The following is a 21,564-nucleotide window of genomic DNA, read 5'->3' on the forward strand; positions in this document are numbered from 1 at the left end:
CTCTCTTATTTCTCTAATTACTTCTTCTTCATTCTTTTCTCCTTTCTTTTTTTCTATTACTATTCCTTTTTCTATCTCGTTTTGTATAAGAGCTTTGGTCAGGTGCCATACTCTTATAGTGATTTTAGTGATATTGATGAATTTAATAGTTAATTCAATATCTACTTTTATATAAAATAAAAACTATATAATAATCTTAAATAATAATATATTCTTAAATATTTCTTTTCTCTTTGCTTTATATATAGGATAATTAATAAGAAGATATTATAGAGCCTCAATATTACTATATATATATTTATTATTAAAGAATTTGAATCGATATAAATAAGATTTAATATATCCATAATCTAATTTGAATTGAAAATATGTATTAACAATATTTCACTTGATTTTGCTTAATAGCTTGATTTTCAATCCTATTTTTTATAGAAATAGTTTTAAATAGATCAAAGAGAATTGATTTAATCTGAGTTTGTATTAATTGAGAATAAAAAGCCATTGATTTGAATTGTATTCTTTGATTATTATATCTAGAAATCCAAAACTTGTTTCATTTAAGATAGAATATATTGTAATTGCTTCCTTTGTTAGTTTATTTGTTAACTCATTTCCTTTTATTAAAATATATCCTGAAATCCAATTTAGAAATATTTCAACTCCTTTTACTTTAATAATTTCCGCTACTTTGATTACTTAAATCTGATAAGTCTATCCAAAATAATCTAATAGTATTTTTAAACAATATAGACCAGCTTGGTTATCTAAATATATCTTGAATTTATTGTTAATATAGACAATTGTACTAGTATATTCAATAGCTTTAATAATTCTATAAAGCTCTTTATTATATACTAATTGATTACTATTAATATTCAATTATTATTAATATAAAATTTGATTATTTAGTTATATTATAATTATATCTATATCTATATTTATTTCTTTTTTAATAGAAGAAATATTAATATAAATATAAATAGTATTCTTATTTTTATAATTGAAAATAATATTATAAAGAATAGTAATATCTTTTTTTGATAAATTATTAATATTAATTCTAAAGGGAATTTCCTTTTTTTATAGGGGGAAAATTGAAGTGAATAATTTTTTCAAATAAAATAAAATTGAGATTCTGATTTATTGATTCTTTAATTCTATCAAGTTGAATTGATTTATATCATTTTCTTTGAAGAATAGGAATTACTTTCAAATCAATTTAATATTGAACTGATATTTCTTTTTCGATATTGATTAGATAGTTTAACAAGAATTTAGCTAAACGAAATATATATTACCTAATATTTGAATCTAATCAAATTTTTGAAAGCTTTAGATTTACTTTTATTTCTATTAAAAGAATTAAAACTATTTTGAAAATTCTTAATATCTTCCAAAAAGCTAGATTTTGAAGTGATTATATTATATTTTTGAAATGAATTTGATTTTTCTATCAAATTACTAATTCGTAATCAGCTATACTGGTTATACATACTATATATAATTATCTAAAGACTTTAGAATTAAGATCCTTTTGGTATTAATTAATCGAACTATTCAATAAAAAGCATTTTTCGCTTATATAATTCGAATATTAATATATTAATCGAATTTAAAGTTCAGGTCAAACTATATTCCTAGTTATCTAATAAAAGATTAGGATATAATTATTTTCGAATTAGATAATATAATTGAATATTTTTTCATCAATTTGAATAATAAAAAATATATTAACTCTGTTTTTATTAAATCGAATTAGATTGTATTTCTAGAATTGAGTTTATAGATTTGTTTTATAATTCTTTTTAAAGTTTTGATATTCTTTTTTTATATAAATAAATATATAATTAAAGTAATATTATTTATATAAAAAAGAAATTTAATTGAATTAGATAAAAAGAGCTCCCTGATATATATAAGAAAGAGAATTGGAAAAATCGGGCTATCTTATAATATTCTAATCGAAATTAACTTGAAAGATTTGATTTGATTATTAAAAGATAGTTTCAATTATCTTTATTGAAGAAATGAAACTATTTAGACTATTAGATTTATAAGCAGTTTTAGTTTCTTATAAATATCTAATAATCGATTTCTCAAAATATAATTGAATACTTTCTTTATATCTATAAATAATATTGAAGTCTTTTTATTAGTTTGTTTATTTCTTTTAATTTCTATAATCAATAAAAATACAGCATCAATTACTGATTTCTTTTAATATCCTCCCATTTGACTTTTATAAAAGAGATAGGTTGTTTTCACTAAATATCCTAATCATTAAGCTAAAATCCTTTCGCTTATTTTACCTAAGCAATTTAAAAATACAATTACTCTATATGCTTTTGAAAGGGAATAATCTAGTTTAAAAGCTTTCTTCAGAATAGTTCTTATAACTTGTTTCCAATATTTCGGATAATATTCTAAATTAATAAGTTTACTAAAGAAAATAAAAAAGGTTTATGGGATTGCTTTATAAGCCTTTATAATAATCTCTTAAGTAATTCCATTTAGGCTAAAGGTTTTTCCTTGGATTTTGACTAAACAAGCATTACTTAATTCGATTTAAGTAAAATTAGGCTATTCCCATTACTTGGATTGTTTATACCCTTCCTATTATGGTTTTGGGGTAATAGGAAAGGATAAGAATAGAGTTGATCTGAAAGTAAAGTATTTTCCTTCAAAAGAGCTTTCTGTTGTAATATCCAATATCCTTTAATTTTGAAAGTCTTTAGTATAAACTATTACTTTGAAAATTGTTTTTGTATTCTCTTTTTCTAAAAACTTATTTCAATAATCTTTCTTTATTATTTTAATAACTTGAAAGTACTTGTTTCTAATAATTCGATATCCTTCCTTAAAACTATAATTCTCTAGATCTAATTCAATTCTTTGCTTTACTTCTTTTAGCTCTTTTCGGAAATCTTTCAATTCAGGTGTCCACCATGGTTTAACCCTTTTGATTAAAACAATTTTAGATATACACCTTTCTATTACTTTTTGAATAATCCTAATAAGTTCGCTTACTACTTGATCTAGAATTAAATAATAATTGTTTTTGTTTTTCAAAAGATTTAAGGAATTCTTTTTAATTGAAAGAATTAATTCTAAATTTGATAGAATAAGGGAATATAAGGATTCCGATTTGAGTATTGATTTGAACTTTTCCCAATTTGCTAGTTTAATATTATATCTAGTTATCGATTTAGTATTAGAAGTACTTAAATCTTTTTTTCCTTTTAATTCGAATAATATTCCTATATAATCAAATCTTATATCTAAAAGCGTTTATTAATTATAAATTTGAAAAAAGATTCCTTCTGATATTAATATTAGATTAAGAATATTTGGATTAAAGAGATTAGTTCAATAGAAAGTATTAATTCCGGGTTCATTTAAAAGAATAAGATTCTGATCTTTAAACCATTCAGTTAATTGATTAGCGTTTTCGCTTTTCTTTGAAAAAGGATCTTATTATAAATAATAGGTATTGAAGTTATCTAAAAGAATAGTTTTTTATATAATAAATATATTATACAAGCACCTTTCGATTATAAAACCTTTCTTTTTAACTTGATTAGCTTTGTTATATATATTGAGGCCAATTGCAGCCAGCCAGAACAAAGGTCCAGGTGATCAGCCAGTGCCTTCCCCGAATCAAGGAGACGACTTTAGCAAGGCCTCACTACACATTAGGGTATCGAATGGATTCTACTAGAGGCCTTACGAAAAAAGTAGCGGCAGAGTAGTTTCAGGAATAATGGAACAAGCGTATACACAATCAGATCACCATATTCTTTAATAGATCGGAACAAACCGATAAGGATAATAGGCGAGTAGGATATGGATATATTGTATATAGAGAACAAATGGTAATATACAAAGGAAATAATAGATTGTATTACAACTCTTATATATTCGATACGGAAACAATCAGGGCATATCAAGGCCTCCAAGCAGCAATCAAAAATATCACCGGTATAAAACAAATGGAAATCTGTATGTGTATTGATAGTATATTGGTGATATAGAGAATAAGAGATACAGCCTCTATCATATTGCAATAAGCTTTCCTCAAATATTACAAACTGATACAAACGTACTCGATCCAGATCAAATGGTCGCCAGGTTACACAAAGATCGAAGGGAATAAGTGTGTGGATACACTCACTGACAAAGGAACAAGAAAATCAGCCTCAGGGTATACGAATCGATCTACAGCAAACGGTATTTGCTTTATAGCAAAAACTACTATGGAATCGGCAGCACAGATGTGGTGGATCAAATAGATATTAACGCTCTCCAAACAATACTAGAAATGGGACCCAAAGAGTACAAACAAATACCCTAAGGAACTAAAACTCTCACAAACAACTCTCCACCACATACTAGCAATCCACTCAGCACATAACGATTTCGAAAACTACCACCAACAATTTAAACACAAGAAAACAACAATCCACTACTCATACAAAGCATTCAAATCCCCCAAGCATATTATACATTGCCACAAAATCCTCGCGACCTATAAAACCTGGCCCCCAGATATCAAGCCCAAATACTCACCCTACAATCAAGCAGCTCAAGAACGACTACTGAAATAGCTAATATATATATTAGCCAAATTCACTAAATTCATTACTATAACAGATTTCTATAAAAGCATATACCCTAAAACATTATTAGAAGAATAAAAAGAAAAAAGGAAAGGGATCGATTGATCCAAGCGAACATAAGCAGAGAATAGGAGGGAATAGATCTAGAAAAACTATGTGAAAGAAAATTGAAGCACACAGTATACCATACTGCAATAGAATATATACAAAAACTATCCTTACAGAATAAAACAGCTTTCAAACAAATACTATATAGAAGATCGGAAAGCGCGCACAAAGACGCTCAGAGAATCGGAGACAAAAGTGCAAGTACGCTAGCCATTGCTTGGGAGGCTACTAAGGATATTGAGACCCCATCCCTAGGAAAGGGGGATCATGTAAACTAGAAGATCATCCCGTAGTTAGCCCAACCGTAATGCCCCCTGGGAGGCTCGCCTATACGGCCCGGTTGAAAATTACTAATAATAATAATAATAATAATAATAATTATATATATTGATGATTTGAAAGGTTTTGTTTCCATTTTGACAATTAAAAATCTGTATATCAAAATCTATTGGAGAATCGAAAGCTAGATTGATTATAGCTTAAAGAGTTTTTGATATATATAATAATATACATAACTAGTAATTAGAATTGAGTCTTAATAATATTTGTATAAAATTGGAATATATAATAGATCTTGAATTTAAATAATCGATTTCGTTTTTAATAATCCAAAGTTCTTGAATCATAATAAAATCGATATTAAATTCTATTACAAGTTATAAAATATTCTCTATAACTTATAAACTTTGATTGAGATTTATTTAAACGATTCGAATATTAATATAACTTATTAATAAATAGTATTCGATTTTTATTGAATAGTCTAATAGATTTCGCATATTTTCGAATTTGCTACATAATTCCCTTAACAATTCGAGCATTTTACTTCTAAATGTTGATAGAACTTTCCTTTGATATTATATATCATATATAAATATATTAATATAATATACTTGCCTCCACATAATCCACAGGAAGGATTCCTTCTACAATAAATATCCTAATGCCCAAATCCTTAACATTTCTGATATTGTGTAGTTGGTTTTGATTCATAGAATTGTTTTACTCTTATACTACTTCCAGCAATATATAATCGCTTTCGAATAACTAATTCTGCTTCTGATTTTATAGCAAAAGCAATAACGATAGCACCCTCTCATTGATAAGCTCTTCTGGAGACAGGTATAAGCCAAAAGGGGGTTCCTATAGGCTTGAAGTCTGAATTGAAGGTTTTGATTTCGTCGAGTATAAAATCCATTCCTTTTGTACCTGAAAATTCTTTAATTAGGATTTTGTGAATAATGACTTTATGTCATTCTTGATCCTTTTGGATTCTTTCGAATTTGATAATATTACTCCAAATCGCTTTCTTTTTTAATAAGAATTATAATATAAAGGGATTATTTGTTATAATAATAATATTATTATTAAAAGATATAATTATTACTACAATAACTAGCCTTTTGATTCCGATCTTTTGAAAAGCTTTATTTATTTTGTTTCGAATAATTAAAAGGGAAAAGGAAATAGGGTTTGGAAAATCTGGTTTGATTAAAATAATTCGTTTTTGAATAAAATTAGATTTCTTTTTTATATTAATAGATGTAATATTTTTTCCTTTAGGGATTAAATTCTATTCTCCTTTTTTTGAAATATCAGTATATATTGATTTCAATATAATAATAATAATAGTAATAAACGGAAAAGGTTTAGCTAATGCTTTTGCTTATGATTCGATTTTGCGTGTAGCGGTTTCTAAATAGGTAATTTGAGAGATGATGATATTCGAAGCTGTAGTAAGCTTTCCCTTTTCAATATATTCTTTAAAAATCTTTAGAAGATCTAAAAACTTGGATTGTTCTTTGTATAATTAGGAGAAAGAGGAAGCTAGCACTATAAGATCTTTAGCTTTCAAAATAACTTCCTTGAATGTATTTGGATTGTTTTGGATTTTAGATTGTTTATTCTAATTACTAAAGGGTATTATAGGGCCTCATTTCTTATTCTGATTGAATATATAAATAGTATTGATTGTATCTTGAATAATAAAAGGGTTACTAAGTAAATTGAATTCTTCAAATCTTTTTCCAGAATTAACTAGCTGGTTGGTTGATAGGATAGGGCTAGAGATTTCGAATTGAGGGTTTTTAGAAGGCGGGGGAGGGCTTGAAGATATTGGGGTATCTAGAATAATAATAGAATAAGTATTTGATATAATAAAGGCTTCAGAAAGAGCCTTCATCATGACCATATCCCTAAATATTAATGGATTGTTAAGAGAGCTTATATTGAGAATCTAGTTTTTATTCTAATAATTCAGAATAAGAAAATTTTATGTGAATTTTTGTATATGTTTTGTATTCGAAGTGCTAACAACAGTAGCACAACAATTACTGGTCAGAATCACTAGGGGGCAATTGCAATCAATTTGGTTTAATAACTATGATCTAAATCGATCGCGAACGGATTGTATTTCGAAGAAAAAGTTTCCTTCGAAATTTGTTGTGTTCTTTACGCGAATTTTCGTGTATGTTTTGTATTCGGAGTGCCGACGATAATAGCACAACAACTACTGGTCAGAATCACTGGGGGGCAATTGCAATCAATTTGGTTTAATAACTATAATCTAAATCGATCGCGAATGGGTTGTATTTCGAAGAAAAAGTTTCCTTTGAAATTTGTTGTGTGTGTTAATATAATAGAAATGCTAGTGCTAGTATATATATTAATACATATGCTAGTATAATACAATGCTCTCTTGGATTATATAATCGATATCCCGATACTAGTAACTTTTAAATTGAATGGATTATATGCTTTAAGTCTAAGTCTATTATTCAATCTTAAACACAGTATTCTATTCCTATTTCCTTAGTTCTCTTTTCACTATTCTTTTTTATTTAATATATCACTTTAATAACTATTTTATTAATATCAATCAAATCTTTTAAAACTTGATATATACTGTTTTTAATTATAGCATCTATAGGATTTGACTTTCTATTAATCTATTTAATCTCTGTGATCTCTTTATTTTCATAGTATTATCATAAAGCTATAATGTCGATTAGGAATCGTTTTTTCCGTGTTTATACCAAACTTAATTAATAGGTTATATAGTGACTTAGAATCCATACAAAGTATAAATAATATTCGCTTTTTAGATTTGAGAATAGTATTGATAGTATTCTTAATAACAATTCCGATATCAAAACCTAGAATTAATGCATATAGTTTAGAAGCTATATCTTTTCGAACATATACACACAACACAAGGGACGATTCATATATACTCCTTATTTATTTCCCCTGCCCCGGCAGGCTTAATCCTATCAAACCTTATAACTACAGGAGGCTCCTATTACGCTGATGGCGATATACACCCCTAACACACCGAGCGGTTCCTCAACCTAGAGAGTGTTCCCCTTTCAAGTAATCATTAATACCTCAGGGGCTAGTATACAGTTTCTATTAATTATAAGATTACCTACAAGCTCTACTTTTGGTGTAATCAAGGAATGATTCAAAAGATTGATTGATTGATTGATTTCATTTACGTCCATCTTCAGTCTAAGACTATATAGGACGGCTAGGCCTCTAGAGGCTCTAGCGGATAACTTTTTATTCTACAAAAATGGATATATACGATTTAGGGAAGTAAAAACAAATGCTGGGGAACAGTGCCCGCTCATTATACACATTGTATATAATAAGAAAATTGTGAAAATTAAGAAATTATAAGGAAATCAAAGCCCTCTCTTATTTCTCTAATTACTTTTTCTTTATTCTCTTCTCCTCTTTCCTCTTTTATTACTATTCCTTTCTTTATTTCGTTTTGTATGAGAATCCTGGCTAGGTGCCATGTTCTTGTAGCGATTTTAATAATATTAATGAATTTAATAATTAATTCAATATCTATTTTTATATAGAATAGAAATTGTATAGTAATCTTAGATAGTGGTATATTCTTGAATATTTCTTTTCTCTTTGTTTTGTATATGGGATAACTAATAAGGAGGTGTTGTGGAGCCTTAATATTATTATATATATATTTATTATCAGAGAGTTTGAATCGATATAAATAAGATTTAATATATCCATAACCTAATTTGAATTGAAAATATGTACTAGTAGTGTTTTACTTGGTTTCGCTTAATAGCTTGATTTTCGATTCTATCTTTTATAGAAATAGCTTTGAATAAATTAAAGGGGATTGATTTGATCTAAGTTTGTATTGATTGAAAATAGAAAGTTATTAATCTGAATTGTATTTTTTGATTATTATACCTAGAAGTTCAAAACTTGTTTTGTTTGAGATAGAATATATTGTAATTGCTTTCTTTGTTAATTTATTTGCTAGTTCATTTTCTTTTATTAAAATATGTTCTGGAATTTAATTTAGAGATATTTCAGCTCTTTTTGCTTTAATGATTTCCACTACTTTGATTACTCGAATTTGATAGGTCTGTTTAGGGTAATCTAATGGTGTTTTTAAGCGATATAGATTAGCTTGGTTGTCCGAATATATCTTGAATTTGTTGCCAATATAGGCAATTATGCTAGTATATTCAATAGTTCTAGTAACTCTGTAAAGCTCTCTATTATATACTAGTTGATTGCTATTAATATTCAATTGTTGTTGATATGAAATTCGATTGTTTGGTTGTATTATGATTATACCTATACCTATACCTATTTCTTTTTCAGTAGAAGAGGTATTAGTATAAATATAGATAGTATTCTTATCTCTGTGATTGAAACGATATTGTAAAGAATAGCAGTATTTTCTTTTGATGAATTACTAATATTAATTCTGAAGGGAATTTCCTTTTTCCATAGGGGGAAGTTGAAGTGAATAATCTTTTCAAGTAAAATAGAATTGAGATCCTGATTTATTGATCCTCTAATTCTATCAAATTGGATTGATTTATATCGTTTTCTTTGAGGAATAGGGATTACTTTTAAATCGGTTTGATATTGAGCTAATATTTCTTTTTCAATATTGATTGGATAGTTTGGCAAGAGTTTAACTAGATGAAACATATATTACCTAACATTTAAATCTAATCGAATTTTTGGGGGCTTTAGGCTTGCTTCTACTTCTATTGGAAGGATTGGGGTTGTTTTGAAAACTTCTAATATCTTTCGAAGAACTAGGTTTTGAAGCGATTGTATTATATTCTTGAAATGAATTTGATTTTTTTATCAAATCACTGATCCATAATCAACTATATTGATTATATATACTATATATAATTATCTAAAGGCTTTAGGATTAAGGCCCTTTTCGATATTAGCTAATCAAGCCATTTGATGAAAGGCATTTTTTGCTTGTGTAATTCGAATATTAACATATTAATTGAATTTAAGATTTGGGTTGAATCATATTTCCAGCCATCTAATAAAAGATTGGGGTATAATTATTTCCGAATTGAGTAGTGTAATTGAATATTTTTTCGTCAATTTGGATGATAAAAAGTGTATTAACTCTGTTTTTGTTAAATCGAATTAGATTATATTTCTAGAACTGAGTTTATAGATTGTTTTATAACTCTTTCTAGGGTTTTGATATTCTTTTTTTATATAAATAAATATATAATTAAAGTAATATTATTTATATAGGAAAGAAAACTTAATCGAATTGGATAAAAAGAGCTTCCTGATATATATAAGGAAAAGAATTAGAGAAATCGGGTTGCTTTGTGGTATTATGGTGAAATTGGTTTAAAAGATTCGATTTGATTATTAAAAAATAGTTTTTAATTATCTTTATTAAAGAAATAAGACTATCCAGGCTATCAGATTTGTGGGCAGTTTTAGTTTCTTATAAATATCTAATAATTGATTTCTCGAAATGTGATTGAATACTCCCTTTATATCTATAAATAATATTGAGATCTTTTTATTGGCTTATTTATTTCTTTCAATTTTTGTAATTAATAAAAGTACAATATCAATTACTGATTCTTTTAGCGTTTTTTTATTTGATTTTTATAAAAAAATAGATTGTTTTTACTAAATATTCTAATTATTAAGTTAGAATCCTTTTGCTTATTTTACCCAGATAATTTAAGAGTATAATTACTCTATATACTTTTGAAAAGGAATAATCTGGTTTGGAAGCTTCTTCAGAATAGCTCCTGTAATTTATTTTCAATATTTCAGATAATATTCTAGATTAATAAGTTTATTAAAAAAAGTAAAAAAGGTTTATAGGATTGTTTTGTAAGCCTTTATAATAATCTTTTAAATAATTCTATTTAGGCCAAAGGTTTTTCCTTGGATTTTGATTGAATAGGTATTGTTTAATTTGATTTGAATAAGATTAGGCTATTTCTATTGCTTGGATTGTTTATATTCTTTCCATTATGATTTTGAGATAATAGAAGGGAGTGGAAACAGAGTTGATTTAAAAGCAAAGTATTTTTCTTCAAAAAAGCTTTTTATTGTAATATCCGGTATTCTTTGATTTTGAAAGTCTTTAGTATAAAATTATTACTTTGAAAATTGTTTTTGTATTCTTCTTTTTTAAAAACTTATTCCAATAATCCTTCTTTATTGTTTTAATAGCTTGAAAATATTTGTTTCTAGTAATTCGATATTCTTCCTTAGAGCTATAATTCTTTAGATCTAATTCAATTCTTTGCTTTGTTTTTCTTAGCTCTTTTCGGAGATCTTTCAATTCAGGTGTTCACTATAGTTTAGCCCTTTTGATTGAAACAATTTTAGATATATACCTTTCTATTGCTTTTTAAATGATTCTTAGTAAGTTTGCTTGCTGCTTAATTTAGAATTAAATAGTGATTATCTTTGTTTTTAAAAGGTTTAAGGAATCCTTTTTGATTGAAAGGATTAATTCTAAATTCAATAGAATAAAGGAATATAAGGATTCCGATTTGAGTATTGATTCGAACTTTTCCCAATTCGCTAGCTTAGTATTATATCTAGTTATCGATCCAGTATTAGAAATACTTAGATCTTCTTTTCCTTTTAATTCGAATAGTATTCCTGTATAATCAGATCCTGTATCTGAAAGTATTTATTAATTGTGAATTTGAGAAGAGATTTCTTTAATATTAGTATTAAATCAAGAACACTTGGATTAAGGAGATTAATTCAATAGAAAGTGCTGATTCCGGGCTTGTTTAAAAGAATAAGATTCTGATTTTCAAACTATTCAGTTAATTGATTAGCGTTTCCGCTTTTCTTCAAAAAAAGGATCTCATTATGGGTGATGGGCATTGAAGTCGCCTAAAAGGATGATTTCTTATATGATAAATATATTATACAAGCACTTTTCGATTATAAAACCTTTTCTTTAGTTTGATCAGTTTTATTGTATATATTAATAATTTGAAAGGTTTTGTTTTCATTTTGATAATTGAAAATCTGTATATCAGAATCTATTAGAGAATCGGAAGCTAGATTGATTGTAGCTTGAAGAGTTTTTGATATGTATAGTAATATATATGGCCGATAATTAGGATTGAGTCTTGGTAATGTTTGTATGAAATTGGAGTATATAATAGATCTTGAATTTGAATAATTGATTTTGTTTTTAATAATTTAAGATTCTTGAATTATAATGAGGTCGATATTAAGTTCTATTGTAAGCTATAGAATGTTCTCTGTAGCTTATAAACTTCAATTAAGATTTATTTGAAGGATTCGAATATTAGTATGATTCATTAATAAATAGTATTCGATTTTTATTGAATAGTCTAATAGGTTTTGTATATTTTCGAATTTGCTATATAATTCCCTTAGTAATTCGAGTATTTTACTTCTAAATATTAATAGAACTTTCCTCTAATATTACATACCATACACAAGTGTACTAATATAATATGCTTGTTTCTATATAATCCACAGGAAGAATTCCTTTTACAATAGATATTCTGATGCTTAAATCCTTGACATTTCTAACATTGTATAGTTGGTTTTGATTTATAGAATTATTCTATTCTTATACTACTTTCAGTAATATATAATTACTTTTGAATAGCTAATTCTGCTTCTGATTTTATAGCAAAAGCAATAACGATAACATTCTTTTGTTGATAAGTTCTTCTAGAGGTGGGTGTAAGCCAAAAAAGGATTTTTATAGACTTGAAGTCTGGATTAAAGGTTTTGATTTTGTCGAGTATAAAATCTATTCCTTTTATACCTGAGAATTCTTTAATTAGGATTTTGTGAATAATGACTTTGTGCTATTTTTGATTCTTTTGGATTTTTTCGAATTTGATAATATTACTTCAAATCGCTTTTTTCTCCAATAAGAATTATAATGTAAAGGGATCATTTGTTGTAATAATGATATTATTATTGAAGAATATAATTACTACTACAATAACTAACCCTTTGATTCCGATCTTTTGAAAGGCTTTATTTATTTTATTTCAGATAATTAAAAGAGAAAAGAAGGTAGGGTTTGAAAAATCTGACTTGATTAAGATAATTCGTTTTTGGATGAGATTAGATTTCTTTTCTATATTAATAAATATAATGTTTTTCCCTTTAAAGACTAAATTCCATTCTCCTTTTTTGAAATATCAGCATATGTTGGTTTTAATATAGTAATAATAGTAGTAGTGAGTGAAAGAGATTTAGCTAATATTTTCGCTTATAATTCGATTTTGTGTGTAACGGTTTCTAAATGAATGATTTGAAAGGTAATAATATTCGAAGCTGTAGTAAGCTTCCCCTTTTCAATATATTCTCTAAAGATTTCTAGGAGATCTAAAAGCTTGGATTGTTTTTTGTATGATTGGGAAAGAAAGGAAGCTAGTACTATAAGATCTCTAGCTTTCAAAATAACTTCCTTAAATATGTTTGGATTGTTTTGAATTCTAGATTGTTTATTCTGATTGCTAAGAGGTATTGTAGAGCTTTGTTTTTTATTTTGATTGAATATATAGATAATATTAATTGTATTTTGAGTAATAAAAGGGTTATTAAGTAGATTGAATTCTTCAAATCTTTTTCCAGAACTGGTTGACTAGTTGGTTGATAGGATAGGGCTAGAGATTTCGAATTGAGGGTTTTTCAGAAGGCGGGGGAGGGCTTGAAGATATTGGGGTATCTAGGATAATAGTAGGATAAGTGTTTGGTATAATGGAGGTTTCAGAAGGAGCCTTTATTATGGTTGTATTCCTAAGTGTTGATGGATTATTAAGAAAGTTTATATTAAGGATCTAGTTCTTATTCTGATAATTCAGAATAAAAAATTTTACGCGAATTTTCGTGTATGTTTTGTATTCGGAGTGCTGACGACAGTAGCACAATAATTATTGGTTAGAATTACTGGGGGGCAATTGTAATTAATTTGGTTTAATAACTATAATCTAAATCGATCGCGAACGGATTATATTTCAAAGAAAAAGTTTCCTTCGAAATTTGTTGTGTGGCTGAATGATTCAAAAGAATCAATAAAATAAAAAAAGGAAAGACAAAAGATGATTGAGACATTCGCGGTGTTAGTAGATAAGCTTGTACAAAGATTCCAAGATTAATAATATAAACTTATTGCGAAGTTTAAGAACACGATTATCTCTACTCTGCTAGGAGTAATGAAAATTACTTTTAATCAAGAGAGAAAGCCTGTAATAGAGCAATTATAGTTAGAAAACAATATACAAAAAACCTATATTGATATACTGAAAACTCAAATGAGATCTAAAACAGCAAGCCTCACTATAGGCTCCACTAATACAATACACTCTACTTCTAATAGAAATACAAACACTGATTGCTCAAGAGCACATAGACTCAAAAGGGAGAATGATCAGATCGAGAAAACAATCCTTATAATAGCTAGCAGGGAAGCTCTGCTTTCAGAGACTAGCCTATTCTATTAAGACTTAGAATAAAAGAGACAGTTACTAGAATCACACTAGCAGAGATCCTCTTTCTTCAAAGGAATAATACAGGCTGGACATTAAGGTACAGCTCTGGTACTAATCGGAAGGAAATCATGAAAACAGAAAATGTCGAGCGAATACTTAAAACCCTTTATATAATAAGTATGTATAGATTAGAAAAATGGTTTATATATATAGTCCCATAAATATCATACAATTTCTATTACATCAAAAGTGCTTCTGCTTCTATATCCATTGAACTTATTAAGGAGAAAATCACAGCTCAAATTGGTAAGCAGTTAATCAATTACAGATTGATATATAACAGGGTTAATCTAATTACTAAAAGAGCCATCTGAATTATTGGCTTTAATACTATAATACCGCGATTTCGACTATTCAATAACAGCTTCTACTCGATTCTCCTAGATAAACCCCGGAAATTCAATTTCACAATACTAGTTGTCTAGAGTACTATAACTCCTTTATTTACAATAAAGCCTTAAGATGTTTGATATACAGTAAACTAAACACTAAGCATGAGAATACATTTGTATATCAGCAATATACTAGAGCAGCTCAATATGCTAATTGTCATAGGCCCTTTCACGCTAACTATTCCAACTATCTAGCTACTCCTAGAGTCTATGCTAAACGATGAATCGTTTTAATTGTAAAGGAATTGACTATAATTACAGTTGTTAGTAGAAAAGACTATAAAACACTATACAGAGCAAATATAGATAAAGCGGATTACATTCCTGAACCACCTCTACCTTCTAGAGTAACAATTACAGAAACCCTGGTCACTCTGGGGGCGAGGATTATAGTATATAAGAATGAATGCTTCAGTAAATACTTATGTAGATTTAATACAAGTCTGTCGATCGTATTAATCATATTATGTATATATCTAGCTTGTAGCCAAAGCTAGCGAAATCTTAATATAAAAGTCTTAGCAAAAAAGCCTTCATTTTAATAGATCTGGAAATGAATAATGTAGAGATCTCTATAATGGTAGATATTGTATTTAAATCCTTTTTATAAGTATTATAATTGATAAGTATATTCAAAGGAATAAAGATCTTATTATTGCTTAAGCAAATATAGACTAGGGATATGCAAATTATATTACACTATTACAGCTAGTAGCTAAAGTTTAACTGGATATAATTTGTTTATAGAAGCTAAGATTATATTAGAATTCAACCATACAAAATCACAATGTATATAATCAATATCAGCCAATCGATAACTGGAATTTCCAGAAAGACTTGAAGGAGAACGAATAAGGCCTTCAGGTTATGATATATATATAAAAAGATGTGTACTTGAAAGTAGAGTAAATGGGTCAACTTGAAAATAGAGATCTACTCTAGATACAAGTCAATGGATATTTGATTCTGAATGTTTATAAAGCTTTATACACTTTGAATATTATTAATTATATTATATACTTAATTCCAAATGAATATATAATTATAGGAGGGGATTTTAATACAAAGTATGAGCTGTAGGAACTGGGAATAATCACAGTCAATCAAGGAGTGCAGCTTGTAATATAAGCAAACAAGTAGGGTATAGAGTTTATAGATATTCTAGGCATACCCATTCACATAAAAGGGTATATACTAAATCTAACCTTCTTTAATATACTATTCGCTTATATAAAGGTATTGGAAAAACTTCATTATGAATCTGATTATACTACTCAGATTATCAATTTAGTGAATTACGGAATAACACAGTGGGATCAGTATTACTATTAGATAAAGAAAGTGGATCTGTTGAGATTGGATAAACTAATGGTCAATTAGCTAGCCCATCTCAGTAATATAGATATTCAGACTACATCACACAACAAATTTCGAAGGAAACTTTTTCTTCGAAATACGATCCGTTCATGATCGATTTAGATTATAGTTATTAAACCAAATTGATTACAATTGCCCCCTAGTGATTCTGACCAGTAATTGTTGTGCTATTGTTGTCAGCACTTCGAACACAAAATATATACAAAAATTCACATAAAATTTTCTCACTTCGAATTATCAGAATAAAAACTAGATCCTCAATATAAGCTTTCTTAATAATCCATCAACATTTAGGGATACGGTTATGATAAAGGCTCTTTCTGAAGCCTCCATTATATCAAACACTTATTCTATTATTGTTTTAGATATTCTAATATCTTCAAGCCCTTCCTCACCTTTTGAAAACCTTCAATTCGAAATCTCTAGCTCTATCCTATCAATCAATCAGCTAGTTAATTTTGGAAAAAGATTTGAAGAATTTAATTTACTTAGTGATCCTTTTATTATTTAAGATACAATCAATATTATCTATATATTTAATTAGAATAAGAAACGGGGCTCTATAATATCCCTTAGCAATCAGAACAAACAATTTAGAATCCAAAACAACCCAAATATATTCAAGGAAGCTATTTTGAAAGCTAGAGACCTTATAGTGCTAGCTTCCTCTCTCTCCCAATTACGCAAAGAACAATTCAAGCTTTTAGATCTCTTAGAGATTTTTAGAGAATATATTGAAAAGGGGAAGCTTATTACAGCTTCAAATATCATCATCTCTCAAATCATTTATTTGGAAATTGTTATATATAAAATCGAATCATAAGCGAAAGCATTAATTAAACCTTTTCCGCCCACTACTACTACTACCACTATATTGAAATCAATATATACTGATATTTCAAAAAAAGGAGAATGGAATTTAGTCCCCAAAGGGAAAAACATTGATTGATTGATTTCATTTACGTTCATCTTCAGTCTAAGACTATATAGGACGGCTAGGCCTCTAGAGGCTCTAGCGGATAACTTTTTATTCTACAAAAATGGATATATACGATTTAGAGAAGTAAAAACAAATGCTGGGGAATAGTGTCTGCTTATTATATATATTATATATAATAAGAAAATTATGAAAATTAAGAAATTATAAGGAAATCAAAGCCCTCTCTTATTTCTCTAATTATTTCTTTTTTATTCTCTTTTTCTCTTTCCTTTTCTATTACTATTCCTTCCTCTATCTTATCTTATATGAGAGCCTTGGCTAAATACTATGCTCTTATAGCGATTTTGATAATATTGATGAATTTAATAGTTAATTCAATATCTATTTTTGTATGAAATAGGAATTATATAGTGATTTTAGATAGTGGTATATTCTTGAATATTTCTTTTCTTTTTGCTTTGTATATGGAATAATTAATAAGAAGATATTGTAAAGTCTTAATATTATTATATATATATTTGTTATTAAAGAGTTTAAATTAATATAAATAAGATTTGATATATTTATAATCTAATTTGAGTTAAAAATATATGCTAATAATGTTTTGTTTGGTTTCGCTTAATAGCTTGATTTTCGATTCTATTTTTATAGAAATAGCTTTGAATAGATCAAAGGGGATTAATTTGATTTGAGTTTGTATTAATTGAAAATAGAAAGTTATTGATCTGAATTGTATTTTTTGATTATTATATCTAGAAGTCCAAAACTTGTTTTGTTTGAGATAGAATATATTATAGTTGTTTCTTTTACTAATTTATCTGCTAGTTTATTTTCTTTTATTAAGATATATCCTGAAACCCAATTTAAAAATACTTCAGTTCCTTTTGCTTTAATAATTTCTACTATTTTGATTGCTCGAATTTGATAGATCTGTTTAGAGTAGTTTAATAGTGTTTTTTAAGCGATATAAACCAGCTTGATTGTTCAAATATATTTTGAATTTGTTACCAATATAGATAATTGTGCTAGTATATTCAATAGCTCTAGTAACCCTATAAAGCTCTTTATTATATACTAATTAATTACTATTAATATTCAATTATTATTAATATAAAATTCGATTATTTAATTATATTATAATTATATTTATATTTATACCTATTCCTTTTTTAATAAAAGAGATATCAATATAAATATAGATAATATCCTTATCTCTATGATTGAAAACAATATTATAAAGAATAGCAATATTTTCTTTTAATAAATTATTAATATTAATTCTAAAGGGAATTTCCTTTTTCTATAGGGAAAAGTTGAAGTAAATAATTTTTTCAAATAAAATAAAATTGAGATTCTGATTTATTAATCTTCTAATTCTATTAAGTTGGATTGATTTATATTGTTTTCTTTGAGGAGTAGGGATTACTTTCAAATCGGTTTGATATTAAGCTGATATTTCTTTTTTGATATTGATTAAATAATTTAATAAGAGTTTAATTAGACGAAATGTGTATTACCTAATATTTGAATTTAATCGAATTTTTGGAGGCTTTAAGCCTGCTTTTATTTCTATTGGAAGGATTGGGGTTGTTTTAAAAACTTCTAATATCTTTTGAAGAGTTAGGTTTTGAAGTAATTATATTATATTCTTGAAATGAGTTTGACCTCTCTACCAAATCATTAATCTATAATCAGCTATATTGATTATATATACTATATATAATTATCTAAGGGCTTTAGGATTAAAGCCCTTTTCGATATTAGTTAATCGAGCTATTCGATGAAAGGCATTTTTTGCTTGTATGATTCGAATATTAATATATTAATCGAATTTGAGGTTCGGATCGAACCATATTCCCAGTTATTTAATAAGAGATTGGGGTACAATTATTTCCGAATTAAATAGTATAATTAAATATTTTTTCATTAATTTGAATAATGAAAAATATATTAGCTCTGTTTTTGCTAAATCGAATTAAATTGTATTTCTAGAATTGAGTTTATAAATTTGTTTTGTAACTCTCTTTAGAATTTTGATATTCTTTTTCTATATAAATAAATATATAATTAAAGTAATATTATCTATATAGGAAAGAAACTTAATCGAATTAAGTAAAAAGAGCTTTCTGATATATATAAGAAAAAGAATTAGAGAAATCGGGCTACCTTATGGTATTTTAGTCGAAATTGGTTTGAAAGATTTGATTTGATTATTAAAAGATAGTTTCAATTATCTTTGTTAAAGAAATGAGATTATCCAGGCTATCAGATTTGTAAGCAGTTTTAGTTTCTTATAAATATCTAATAATCGATTTCTCGAAATATAATCAAATACTCTCTTTATATTTATAAATAATATTAAAGTCTTTTTATTGGCTTACTTATTTCTTTTAATTTTTGTAGTTAATAAAAGTGTAATATCAATTACTGATTTCTTTTAATATCCTCCTATTTAATTTTTGTAAAAAAAATAGATTGTTTTCATTAAATATTCTAATTATTAAATTAAAATCCTTTTGTTTATTTTATTTAGACAATTTAAAAATGCAATTATTTTATATACTTTTGAAAGGGAATAATCTAATTTGAAAGCTTTTTTCAGAATAATTCCTATAATTTGTTTCCAATATTTCAAATAATATCCTAAATTAATAAGTTTATTAAAAAAAGTAAAAAAGGTTTATGAGATTGCTTTATAAGCCTTTATAATAATCTCTTAAATAATTTCATTTGGGCTAAGGTTTTTCCTTGGATTTTGACTAAACAGGTATTATTTAATTCGATTTGAGTAAGATTAGGCTATTCCTATTGTTTGGATTATTTATATTTTTCCTATTATGATTTTGGGGTAATAAAAGGGGATAAAAGTAGAGTTGATCTGAAAGCAGAGCATTTTTTTTCGAAAAAGCTTTTTGTTATAATATCCGGTATCCTTTAATCTTGAAAGTCTTTAGTATAGGTTATTGCTTTGAAAATTATCTTTGTATTTTTCTTTTTTAGAAACTTATTTTAATAATCCTTTTTTATTATTTTAATAGCTTGAAAATATTTGTTTCTAGCAATTCGATATTCTTTCTTAGAGCTATAATTCTTCAGATCTAATTTAATTCTTTGCTTTGCTTTTTTTTGCTTTTTTCGGAGATCTTTCAATTCAGATGTCTATTATAGTTTAGCTCTTTTGATTGAAACAATTTTAGGTATATATCTTTTTATTGCTTTTTGAATAATTCTAGTAAGTTTGCTTGCTGTTTGATTTAGAATTAGATAGTGATTGTCTTTGTTTTTCAAAAGGTTTAAGGAATCCTTTTTGATTGAAAGGATTAATTCTAAATTCGATAGAATAGGGGAATATAAGGATTCCGATTTGAGTATTGATTCGAACTTTTCCCAATTCGCTAGTTTAGTATTATATCTAGCTATCAATTTAGTATTAAAAATACTTAAATCTTCTTTTCCTTTTAATTCGAATAGTATTCCTATATGATTAGATTCTATATCTAAAAGCATTTGTTAATTATGAATTTAAGGAGAGATTCCCTTTAATACTAGTATTAAATCAAAAACATTTGGATTAAAAAGATTAGTTTAATAAAAAGTGCTAATTCCGGGTTCATTTAAAAGAATGAGATTCTAATCTTCAAACCATTCAGTTAATTAATCAGCGTTTCTGCTTTTCTTCAAAAAAGGATCCCACTATAGATAATGAGCATTAAAGTTACCTAAAAGAATGGTTTTTTATATAATAAATATATTATATAAGCACTTTTTGATTATAAAATCTTTTTCTTTAGCTTGATCAGCTTCGTTATATATATTAATAATTTAAAAGGTTTTGTTTCCATTTTGACAATTGAAAATCTGTATATCAGAATCTATTGGAGAATCGGAAACTAGATTGATTGTAGCTTGAAGAGTTTTTAATATATATAATAATATACATAGCTAGTAATTAGAATTAAATCTTAATAATATTTATATAAAATTGGAATATATAATAAATCTTGAATTTGAATAATCAATTCCGTTTTTAATAATTTAAAATTCTTGAATTATAATAAAATCAATATTAAGTTCTATTATAAGTTATAAAATATTCTTTATAGCTTATAAACTTCAATTAAGATTTATTTAAAGAATTCGAATATTAGTATGATTTATTAATAAATAATATTTGATTTTTATTGAATAGTCTAATAGGTTTTGTATATTTTCGAATTTATTATATAATTCCCTTAGCAATTTAAGTATTTTACTTCTAAATATTAATAGAACTTTTCTTTAATATT

The sequence above is a fragment of the Botrytis sinoallii genome (genome assembly GCF_014898435.1).
Source record: "Botrytis sinoallii strain Bc 23 chromosome Unknown BSIN_004, whole genome shotgun sequence".
NCBI lineage: Eukaryota > Fungi > Ascomycota > Leotiomycetes > Helotiales > Sclerotiniaceae > Botrytis > Botrytis sinoallii.